This window comes from Equus caballus, chromosome 9 (assembly GCF_041296265.1).
Source record: "Equus caballus isolate H_3958 breed thoroughbred chromosome 9, TB-T2T, whole genome shotgun sequence".
Lineage (NCBI taxonomy): Eukaryota > Metazoa > Chordata > Mammalia > Perissodactyla > Equidae > Equus > Equus caballus.
In genome coordinates, this window is record NC_091692.1 from 58,919,654 (window position 1) to 58,931,222 (window position 11,569).

An 11,569-nucleotide genomic window follows, 5' to 3' on the forward strand; every position below is an offset into this window, starting at 1 on the left:
CCCTGGTAGACCACATGGCTTGTTGCCTTCCAGAAAAGAGACTTCCTTTCTGGGAAGTGTATGTGTTCATGGTCTTATTTAAAAATTGTATACTGAAGTTGTGTCTACCAACGCCCAAAACAACTAGCCTGTTTGATTATGTTAGAAAAAATTCCGTCAACCCATTATTGATATTGTGGGGACAAAAAGAATGTTGATTCACTAAATTTTCAAATAGCTGTTGAAGCGCCTGGAATGAAGACACCACTCCAGAACATACATAAGAAATATGAAACAGAAAAATACTTACAAGTAACTAGCAAAAGCCTCTAGCATCCTAAAACATCAATTATAAAAGGCTAGTTACCCTAAAGTCTTCTTTGATTCCTGTATGGAAATAAATAATTCTTCACCAATGGCCACCAACCTGGGTCCTTCCCCTTTCATAAAAATGTTCATGTGAACTCTCTTAAATTCAAATTTTCTACAAGGTAAATACACCCTTAGGTTGCTCCAGCGACCATGTAGACATCACTTTAGTAGCAGAAGCACAGTGGTAACTAATATCTCATTTATTATATGTTTGAACACAAGAAGTCACTGGTCTGGAGACCCCCTAAAACACGAAAAATGTTCCTGAAATCATTAGCATGTACTCTACTAAGCCGCAATATTAATAGTGAGTATTGAATCATATTTATTATTTGCATTCTAGCTACTTCAAAAAGTATTTGAAGTGGTTTAGACAACAGACACATATACTCTTCAATCATTAAAATAAGGATAACATATCAAAAGCATGTACTTGAGAGGAGGAAGATTATTATACCAGAAACGCAGGCTAGGGAGAGTTGCCATAATTGAGTCCTAAACCCTGCTTTAGATTTTTCTAGTGGTAAAGAGGAAATTTGATGAATTATATAATTCTTGCTCATTGAAATAGAAACAAAGATTTTTCCTTGGCACTCAAATCTAAGAGAAAATCATTGCATGAATTCTTATATAAAAAACATTGAACAACAAGAGTAGGCAACTTGTAAAGATGCCAACATGTTCTTCATGTGACCATCTCTTATATTAAGACTCAAGGGTATAATACCAAACCATAATTCTATGAAGGCATTTCTGAAGAGAGGTAAACTAATTAGTCCAGTTATGTGATTTTCTGATGCTGTAATTTGATGCAGTTAGAGCCTGGAAAGTCTAGAACATTCGATGATTAGAAATTCTGTTAAATTACCTTCCTCAAACATAAAACATCTTAGCTGTGCTTTTGAGAGACAACTGAAGACTGAGCTCTATTGAGTGTATCTACAGTTCTGTTGGTGCCTGAAATTAGACCCATGCGCTTTCAGGAACAGAGGTGCAGAGAGCGAGATGCCATTTGGTTACAGAAATCAAGAGCAGCCCCGTGGATCTCAGTCATGGTACCTGCCCTGCCCACAGCCCCTGTGGACTCCTTTGCTGAAGGGGTGATACCACATACAACTGGCCAAAGCTAACTGGACCATTGGTAGTCACTTGACTTAAAGGCCAATAAGCCATAGGCTGATTAGAAACTTATGACCCGGCTTGGCTTGAAAACATAAACTTGTCCATTCTGATTTTCTCCCGTCATCATGAAGTCAAGAAATACTGAGATTGGAGCGGTTAACTGGGGAAACAGCAGTTGAAAGAGCATGATATAGATAGAAGTCAGGATCTGTGTTTCTCCATGTGTAAAACAAAGATAAAAAAAGAGAGAAAGCTAAGAGAAACAGAAGATATGAGGCAGAGAAGTACAGGTATATGGAGATAAAGGTGGGAAAACTGAGCAGAGAGCGGATCAAGGAGCCTGCTGCAGAGGGGCCTGAGGCACAACAATGGGAGCTTTAGAATTCAGATCCTTCTGCCCATCTCTAGTCTACGGGCCCTGCCCTTTCCTGGCCAGTTCTTCAGTTTTTCCTGACTTTCCATGTGCACAGACCCTTTAAGCAAATGGTGTGTTACCTGAGGCAACACTCTAAGTCTCTTTTTCTGCACCCAAAGAGGATAAGTTAAAACACGTTGCTTTATGTGGGGAAAGAAACATTCACCGCTGCAAGATTGGTGCAGAGGTTCATTGAGCCAGAGGCAAGTTGTCCTCAAGCAGCATCTGCTTAGTGATCTGGACAAAGTGAACTCAACTGAAGCCCCCTAGTTTTTACCATGAAGTATAAAACGAACAACTTTGACCTGAGAAAAATATTTAAGAGCAAGTATTACCAGTGTTCTGCTGTTGGCGGGTGAGAGAGGGAGGCGAGAGGAATGCTAGTACATGTCCCTTGAATGTCTGATTTTAAGCAACATTGCCTTCTATCCAGGGCCAGCTGGACTGGTTAGCTGTAGATAGGTTAGTCCTAGATAATCCGAGACATTTTGAGTACAGTCCATCTGAATACTGAAAAATATCAACCCAAAATAACAACTGTTATTTGGAGGAACTAAAAGAAGAAAAAAAAGATGATAAAGTTAACTAAAGATATGTCTTCTGGAAAGAGACAGCCTGGGTTTGAATCCTGGCTCCCGAATCTGTTAGATACGGAACTTTAAACAAGTTACTGTGCCTTCATTCCTCATCCATAAAGTGGGGTCATTATAGCACCTCTCTCATGGAGGGGTGAAATGAAACCCTCTATGGAGATCACTTAACACAGAGCCTGGCACATAGTAGGCCCTCAGTAATGTGAGTGCTTATTACTCTCCCTCTTTTTGGGAACCTTGTTTCAGTTATTTCCAACACTTTATTCTCAGACACTGCACTCAGGAGTCATCTTTGGGAAAGTTTCAAAGGAACAGAATCAAAAGGCAAAACATACTTAGGGAAGGTGGTTATATTGATATGGTGACATGAGGATATTTGGGGATTGAATGTGTCATTTCGAAGAAGTAAAGTTCCGAGAGCTTGGCTGAGGATGAAGAAGACATTCTATGACAGTGAAAATTCAAATGTCCATTCAAAGATCTGACATCCTGCAAGTAAATACTAACTAACACAATTTTTAAAAATACCTTCTGTGCTTTTATCATTTTCACACTCGCTATTATTAAGCCTGGGTTCTTGTAAGCTTGCTTCAATACAATTCCAACTTCCCAAAATAAAGTCCTCAATCTGAACACCTGTAGCTGACACTATCAGTGTCCCAACACCGTCTTTTAGCCATGGACTTGCGACTGCAGGTATCTGCGTGTCTGTGCCAGAAGGCTTTTTACAGAGCCAAAGGGCTGCTCTGCTTTCTATGGCAGAAAAAAAAGTGTTAGGAAGAAATACCCTTGGGAGCAGTCTTCAACCAAAGCCCATTGGAAGTCAGTGTATAAATACCTCAGCTCCCTCACTCTTCAGATAGGATAACTCAAAGGCAAGTGTTTACCCCACTTCTCCAAGTTTCCATGCAGAATTAAGCTCCAGGGGGCTGGCCCTGTGGCCGAATGGTTAAACTTCTCACACTCAGCTTCAGCGGCCCTGGGTTCGCCAGTTCAGATCCTGGGCAGAGACCTAAACACTGCTCATCAAGCCACATTGTGGCAGCATCCCACATGGAAGAACTAGAATGACTTATAACTAGGATATACAACAATGTACAGGGGCTTTGGGGAGAAAAAACAAAACAGAGTAAGATTGGCAACAGATGTTAGCTCAGGGCCAATCTTCCTCACTAAAAAAACGGTTGCCTTAAAAAAAAAGAATTAAGCCCCAGTCACCCACACTGGTGGCTGAGTTAACAACACATCTTTATTGTCTGTCTTTTCTTCTCTGTATTACTTTCCCACCTCCCTCCCTCCCATTGATGTTCCCTGCACCTCTCAAATAAACTACTTGCCCTTGAATCCTTGTCTCAGGGTCTGTCTCTGGGAGAACCCCAATGAAGGCAGCGTCTCTGCAGAAATTTTTTCCTTATTGAACAATCTAAAGTGTCCAAGAGAGCAGTTAAGGCTCCCAACCTGCCTTCTGCACTGACTTTTTTTTTTCCTCCTTCCCCATAGGTTTTCCAGCCTGTAGAGAATATGTCTGTCAAGGCTCCCAAGCCTGAGAACTGGGAAGCCTGCAGCCCGGCTACAATGAGAAGCGCTAGTGCAGCCCTGCAAGAGGCAGCCTCACTTTTCCATGAGTGCTGTCCCGGGGCACAAAGCGGAACTCAGTGGTTGCTTTTCATGTTCACTCTACAGTTCAAAGTAGCAGGATCACCTTTGCCGAGATATCGGTTCTCCCCTGGTGAGGACTGCCAGGCAATTAGGTTCTTGCTCTCTCCAAATTTCAGCAGGAACACAGAAGTTTTATTTTTAACTGTGCAGGAAGGCGTTGCCATAGTAACATAATGAACTCCAAGAGCAATTTGATTGATTGATGATGTTGTGGTGAGGGAGGATTGATGTGAAAGACAGTGAAAAAAAATCCTAAAGCTTTATCACCCTAGGCTGAGTTTATAGATCTTGGTCATTAGATACTAACAGTGCATAATATTTGTTTACCCTTATGCAAAGGAAGCATGGACGTTTTCCTGCCCTGGTCCCCCAAAGAGAAATGATAAAGAAAGAAACTGGTGAATTGACCACCAGGGGAGTTAGCTGGTCTCATGAGCTTGAGACATGAGATTAATGTAGCTGAAACAACACAGTATTTGCTAGGCAGGGTAGGCACAGCAGAGCATTCAGACCCCCACCCGCCTGGAAACTGATGGGAAACATTCTGCTACTCCCTGCCTCAAATACATTTCACTTTCAACCATTCTCTCCTCTCAATTTATCTTCCTCTTTGTAGTGAGGATAATATATTTGAAACAACCCTCTAGGTATTTTCCTTCTTGGAAAATCCAACTTCTTTCCTCATAGCCCAGACGCTGTTCTTGCCTCAAGGAAGAATGCCAGTAGGGAAGAAGGAGGGTGTGACACCGGAGCAATTACCATCAGACAGAAACATGATGCGGAGAGTCCTTCTGGTAGTGCAGAGAGAAAGTCCTAGGACAGCATTTCTCACAGGGGTCTGGAACCTCCTGTGGGTCCTCTAGATCCTTTCAGGCGGTCCATGATCAAAACTATTTTCATGATCCTACTAAGATGTTATTTGCCTTTTTTACTCTCACTATTTAAGGAAGGTACGGTGGAGTTTTCCAGAGGCTATGCACAGTATGATATCACAACAGTTTGACTGCTGAAGCATTCATCCTCTATTAAATACATGCTGAAGTAGAAGCCATCTTATATGAAACCAACTATTAAGGAGATTTGAAAAACATGTAAACCTACTTTTCTCACCAATTTTTCTAAAATATAGTTATTAATTTTAAAATCTTATTTATATTAATCTGTAATGAGGTTATTATCATTTTTAAGTAGACTAATAAATAATTTTAACTTTTGTTTTAATTTCTAATACAGTAAATATCAATAGATATAACCCACTCAAGAAAACGTCTTGGGGTTTCCATAATTTTTCAGCGTGCAAGGGTTCTCAAATATTCTGAGAACCATTCAGAAGAGATGAGACTGAGATAAATACATTACTAAGTTTCCTGAGAAAGGACTCAGAACTCCAGCCTCTGCCCACTTCAGACCTCAGCCCAAGCAGGGTTGGAAGGAATTAAAGAACATCCCGCCTGCCTGGGTGAAGCCTAGGGAGCTGGGAGCCTTGGGGAGAAGACGCACACTCATTCTGGAACATCAGTTGAGATTGTTGCTCAGAGCAATATGAGATCAACATTTTTTTGTTGGTTTTGGTACATCTGAGTCACAGTGTTCAAATTTTGTCTCAAGGTAATTCCTCTCTTACAGAAATCTTTCCCTTTATCATTCTTTGGCCTCCCCTACAGTTCTCATTTTCTCTTTCTCCGTGCCCTCCCCTCCGCTCATCCCTCTGCTTTCCTTGTCCCTCTTCTGTTATTCTTTTTCCTTGTTGAGTTGATGGTAACCTAAAACCACTGATCCAACAGTATCGAAAGCTGTTTTCAAGAGTTGCTACTTACTGAGGGCATACTATAGTGCCCCAGGAACTTCACCCAGAAGATTTTATTTAATCCTTGCAATAACCCTACAAGGTGGACTTATACTTGCTATTTTACCGCTGCTCAGAGTAATTAGAAAATGTGCCCAAGGTCATACAACTGGCGATGTGTCAAGGTCAGGATTTGAACCCACGGCTATCAGACTCCAAGTCCATGACCCTTCTACTCTATCAATCAGCCTCCTCAGGTACAGTATTTTACAAGTTACAGACCAAGAGCTGTTTGCACCTCAATCTTCCCTGCTCTCTCTTACTCTTCCCTCATGACATATGTTTCTCCTGTGCTGACACTCTTCATGAGTCAATGATTGTAGACAAATCAAGAAATGGGGAACAATTACACACAAAATTGTACCTAGATTATCATCTAAGAATAAAATGAAGACGCTCTAGCAAAGGAATCCCAGTTTATATCTTTCTTTAGTCAAATATTCTCTGAGAGTTGATGATGCACTGGAGGTCATGCTGAAGTCAAAGAATTGCCCAAACTCCCAGAACTTTATTAGATATGATTTTTAGATTATCTTTAAATGAGCATTTACTATGTACCAGGCCCACAACTAGTTACTTTTGGCATATTTTTTGTTAGTGCCAGTCCTCTTACCTTCCAGTGCTATATCAACAATTCTCCTTTGCTGTTCATAGAGTTTTCATGGCCAGTTTTTTCAGAAGTGGGTGGTCAGTTCCTTCTTCCTAGTCTGTCTTAGTTTGGAAGCTCCATTGAAACCTGTCCGCTATGGGTGACCCTACTAGTTATTTGAAATACTGGTGGCATAGCTTTCAGCATCACAGCAACATGTAGCCACCATGGTGTGACAATGACAGATGGGTGATGTGGTTCCCAGGCCATTCAGTGAGGCAGCCGAATCAACCACTAGACCACCAGGTATTCGGCATACTATTTCATTTAAGTCTGGCAACAACCTTGCATGACAGATTTTATTAACCCCCTTTTAAGGATGAGGAAATTGAAGCTCCAAGGGTTTAAAATACTTTCTTACGGAATCACAGCCAGTAAATCCACACTCAGGTCCATTTGATTGCAAAGTTTCCTCTCCTTGTAATGAGTGTTTCACTAATATATTTCAATCCTGCTGCTAGCATGTGACTTGGAATTATTAGATTTTTTTTTTTTTTTGGTATATACTTTTTAAGATTCCATGCATCACCTCAAGCAAAAAACTGCCAGATGTACATGATGCACTAACCCAGGAATGTGTGTTTTAAATCAGAAATAAATTTATCTGCTTTTATATTGCATGGATGTCTTTCCTACTTTTAAAGTTCTCCTGAGTGACAGAAGCCTTGAAAATGGCATTTTGCAAGTTAGTTTTCTTGAGTACAATCTACTAGTTTTTGGTGACCCCTTTTTTGTGAGAAAATAGTGAAATAACTTAGGTATTAAACCATAAATTGTACCAAGATGCAGCTAAGAATTGAAATAAACCTCATGTTTTTTGAATGGGAATTTTCAACTACTAGAATACAATTCATTACCCAAATGAGAGAACGAGTCTGAACTTTTCTACTTCTTCTCAGTGCCTAGGGGAACAGGTGACACCACGTTTCACTAAGGAAGCACCAGAGGAAAGGAGATAGAAACTCATAATCAGAATGACCTTTTCCTTAGAAACCACAATCGAACCCACCCTGGAGAGAAACCACATCATCTGTGTGGGAAAGTCTTCTGTCAAAATTCTTACCTTAGAAAACATGAGAAAACTCACACAAGAAAGAGGCCATATGTATGCCATCTATGTGAGAAAGCTTTCAGCCAAAGTCTTTACTTTAGAAAACATGAGAGAATTCACCCTGGAGAGAAACATCATGAATGTCATCAGTGTGAGAAAGCCTTTCGTCAAATCTCTGGCCTTAGTCAGCACAAGAGAATCCACATAGGAGAGAAACCACATATATGTCTTCTATGTGGGAAGGACTTCTGTCAAAGTTCTGAACTTAGCATAACAGAACACACACAGGAGAGAAACCACTTGAATGTCATCAGTGTGGGAACACCTTCAGTCCATATTCTAATCTTAGATGACACGAGAGAAAGCACAATGGAGAGCACACTGGAGAGCAACCATATGAATGCCAGCTATGTGGGAAATTCTTCAGTCATCATTCTTCCCTTAGACAACATGAGGAAACTCAACACTGAAGAGAAAATCATGAAGGCCTCCAGTAAATATTCTGACCTGAGATAACATTGTATTATAAATATAATGGATGTGGAAGAAACATCAATCACAGCTTTAACATTTAAACACACCAAAGGACTCATACAGTAAAGAAGCACTCTTTGTAATCAATATGGAAGATCGTTCAGTCATCATACTCCTTAATCAAGATACTCATTTTCATAGGAAAGTGCATCCATATGTATGATATTTATGTAGCAAAGCCTTTAGTCATTGGCCTGACCTTAGATAACATGGTAGAACTCACACTAAATATAACCACGTAGATGTTTTCAGTGACAGCTCTAAATTTTAAAGACAGTACTGGACTTGTGCACAGAACTCTTAGCTGTTTGTTAATAATTATTGTTAAACATGAGCAAACTCCACATGGGAGAACTACTAGGTCTGTAGTCACTGTGAACAGACATTCAGCCAACTGCCAGGCTTGGTGCGCGCCAGACAACACGGTGAAGGAATAGACACTAAAACTGGATATAAGAAGATGAAGCCTCTAGGCGAATACCAAAGTATCTTGAGGAATACCAAATAATTCATACGAATAATTATTCGTGGAGAAATTATTCAATGTAAAATCATAAGAAATCCTTTATTCATAGAGCAACGCTTGTGGCATAGTGTGCATTCAGACTGCACCCTCAGTGTCATGAATGAAGGGGAGCCTTCAGTGATCACTTACTCCTAGGTCAACACTGAGATCCTCACACTGAAGAGATGGCAATCCTAAAATCAAAGTGGAGAAAACTTCAGCTAGATTTCATATCAGAAAAATGTGTGTGTGTGTGTGCGTGCGCGCACGCGCACGCATGCGTGTGTGCACGTGTGGTGGGGAAACCTCTAAAAGAATCCTTTAACACACAATCCAGCAAATAATTGCGATTTTGAGAAAATATCTATTTTGAAAATGTGGCATAAAATGGAAAATGAAGTGATCTGGCAATATCGAACATAGAATTTTGTAAGAAATTAAAATTTTTAAATAGATCAATACTTGCAAATATTCAAACAATAAAACCTGTTGCTAAAAAAAAAGAATGAATTTTTCAAACACATCCAGCCAGCATATACGCATTGAGGTCTGAGCTCCAAAACACTTTAAGTGAATAAAGCATAGTGCAAAGCAGTGAGTTTGGTATGCTATCACCTGTGCTTAAAAAAAAAATACAGGGCTGTGAGAAAATACTTGCAAAATAGATCATGAACCTAAATGTAAAATGAAAACTATAAAACTCCTGGAAGATAACATAGGAGAAAACCTACAAGACCTTGGGAATGGTGAAGACTTTTTAGATAAACACCAAACGCACAATCTGTGAAAGAAATCATTGGTAAGCTGGACTTCATTAAAGTTAAAAACTTGTGCTCTGCTAAAGACACTGTCCAGAGAATGAGAAAACAAGCCACAGACTGGGAGAAAATATTTGCAAAAGATAATCTGACAAAGTACTATTATCCAAAATATACAAAGAACTCTTAAAACTCAATAATAAGAAAACAAAAAACCCAATTTAAAAAATAGGCCAAAGACCTTAACAGACACTTCACTAAGAAGATATACACAGGGCAAATAAGCATATGAAAAGATGCTCCACATTATATGCCATCAGGAAAATGCAAAGTAAAACAACAATGAGATGCCACTACACACCTATTAGAATAGTCAAAATCCAGAACACGGACACCACAAATGGTGGTGAAGATGTGGAACAACAGGAACTCACATACATTGCTGGTGAGAATGTAAAATAGTACAGTCACTTTGGAAGATGGTTTGGTGGTTTCCTGGACAACTAAACACACGTTTACCAAAGGACACAGCAATCATGCTCCTTAGTATTAACCCAAATGAGCTGGAAATTTATGTCCACACAAGAACCTGCACACGGATGTTTACAGTAGCTTTGTTCATAATTGACAAAACTTGGAATTCCTTCCAAAACCAAGAATTCCTTCACTGGATGAATGGATCAATAAACTGAGGTACACCCAGACAATGGAATATTATTTAGCCCTAAAAAGAAATGAACTATCAAGTCATGAAAAGACGTGGAGGAAAGTTAAATGCATATTACTAAGTGAAAGAAGTCAATCTGAAAAGGCTACATAGGGTATGGTTCCCACTATGTGACATTTGGAAAAGGCAAAACTATGGAGAGAGTTAAAAGATCCGTGGTTGCCGGAGGTGAGTGGGGAGGGATGAGTAGGCAGGGCACAGAGGATTTTTAGGGCAGTGAAACTACTCTGTATGATACTATAGAATACATGTCATTATAAATTTGTTCAAACCCATAGAATGTACAACATACAGAGTGAATCCTAGTGTAAACTATGGACTGGGTGACTATGATGTGTCAACATAGGTTTGTCAATTGTAACAAATGTACCATGGAGGAGGCTATACATGTGGAGGGGGGCAGGGAGTACATGAGAAATCTCCATACCTTCCCCTCAATTTTACTGTGAATTAAAACGGCTCTAAAAAATCTATTAAAAATTAATAATAAAAAACATACAGGGAATATATATTTGTATACACACACACACACATCTGTGTATATTGAATAACCAAATAAGTAAGACTCCTAGGTTACAGCTGGTTCTCCCTCTCCCCATAGATGAGATCTTGAGCAGGCTTATATCTTATCTGCAAATTCTTAGATAATAAAAAAGTTCTCCAATCACTTCTAGTTACAAAATGACCTCATTTTGGCAGATGCCTATTCCTGTGTACTCCAGACTTTATTTGAAGTTCACACTTCTTCTCTCTGCCAGTCCAGGCTGCAAGGGAGCAATGGGGGGAAGACGACATGGTGGTGGCTTATTCTATACTTACCTGTCTAGCGCCTCCAGCCCTCATCCTCCATTCGCTATGTGGATCTCTCTCCAGAGTTGAAGAACAGAAAGAAGGATGGCAAAGGGCAGAGACAGATCTTATCTGAGAAGTTCGGTTGTGTTTTGCCCTTGGTACTCTTTGGGCTCTTTTGTTTGTGGTGCGTTGGTGGGCTCTCCAGAGACCTCCCAAGTGATCTCACACACAACCACCTTAACATGTCTAATAACTCCCTCCAGCCAGCCACTTATTACCACCCTTCAGCCCCCTGTCTCCGGCAGGCCACTCCAGAGATCCTCTTGTTTAGGGTCCCAACACCCCTCCAGGTCACCCTCTTGAGCAGGCTTGCTCGAGGCTGTGGTTCACACTGGATCTATTGGAAATATACATCCTTTCCCCCATAAACTGGGAGTGCAGGCCCTACCCTAGGTAGCCACTTTTCCTTGCTCTGTTATCAGATCAGCTAGCCACCATAGTCGTCAGGCCTTTAGGTTTTTCTAGGTGGGTCTGACACCAGTCTCCAGAGCTATCATGCACTGTCCC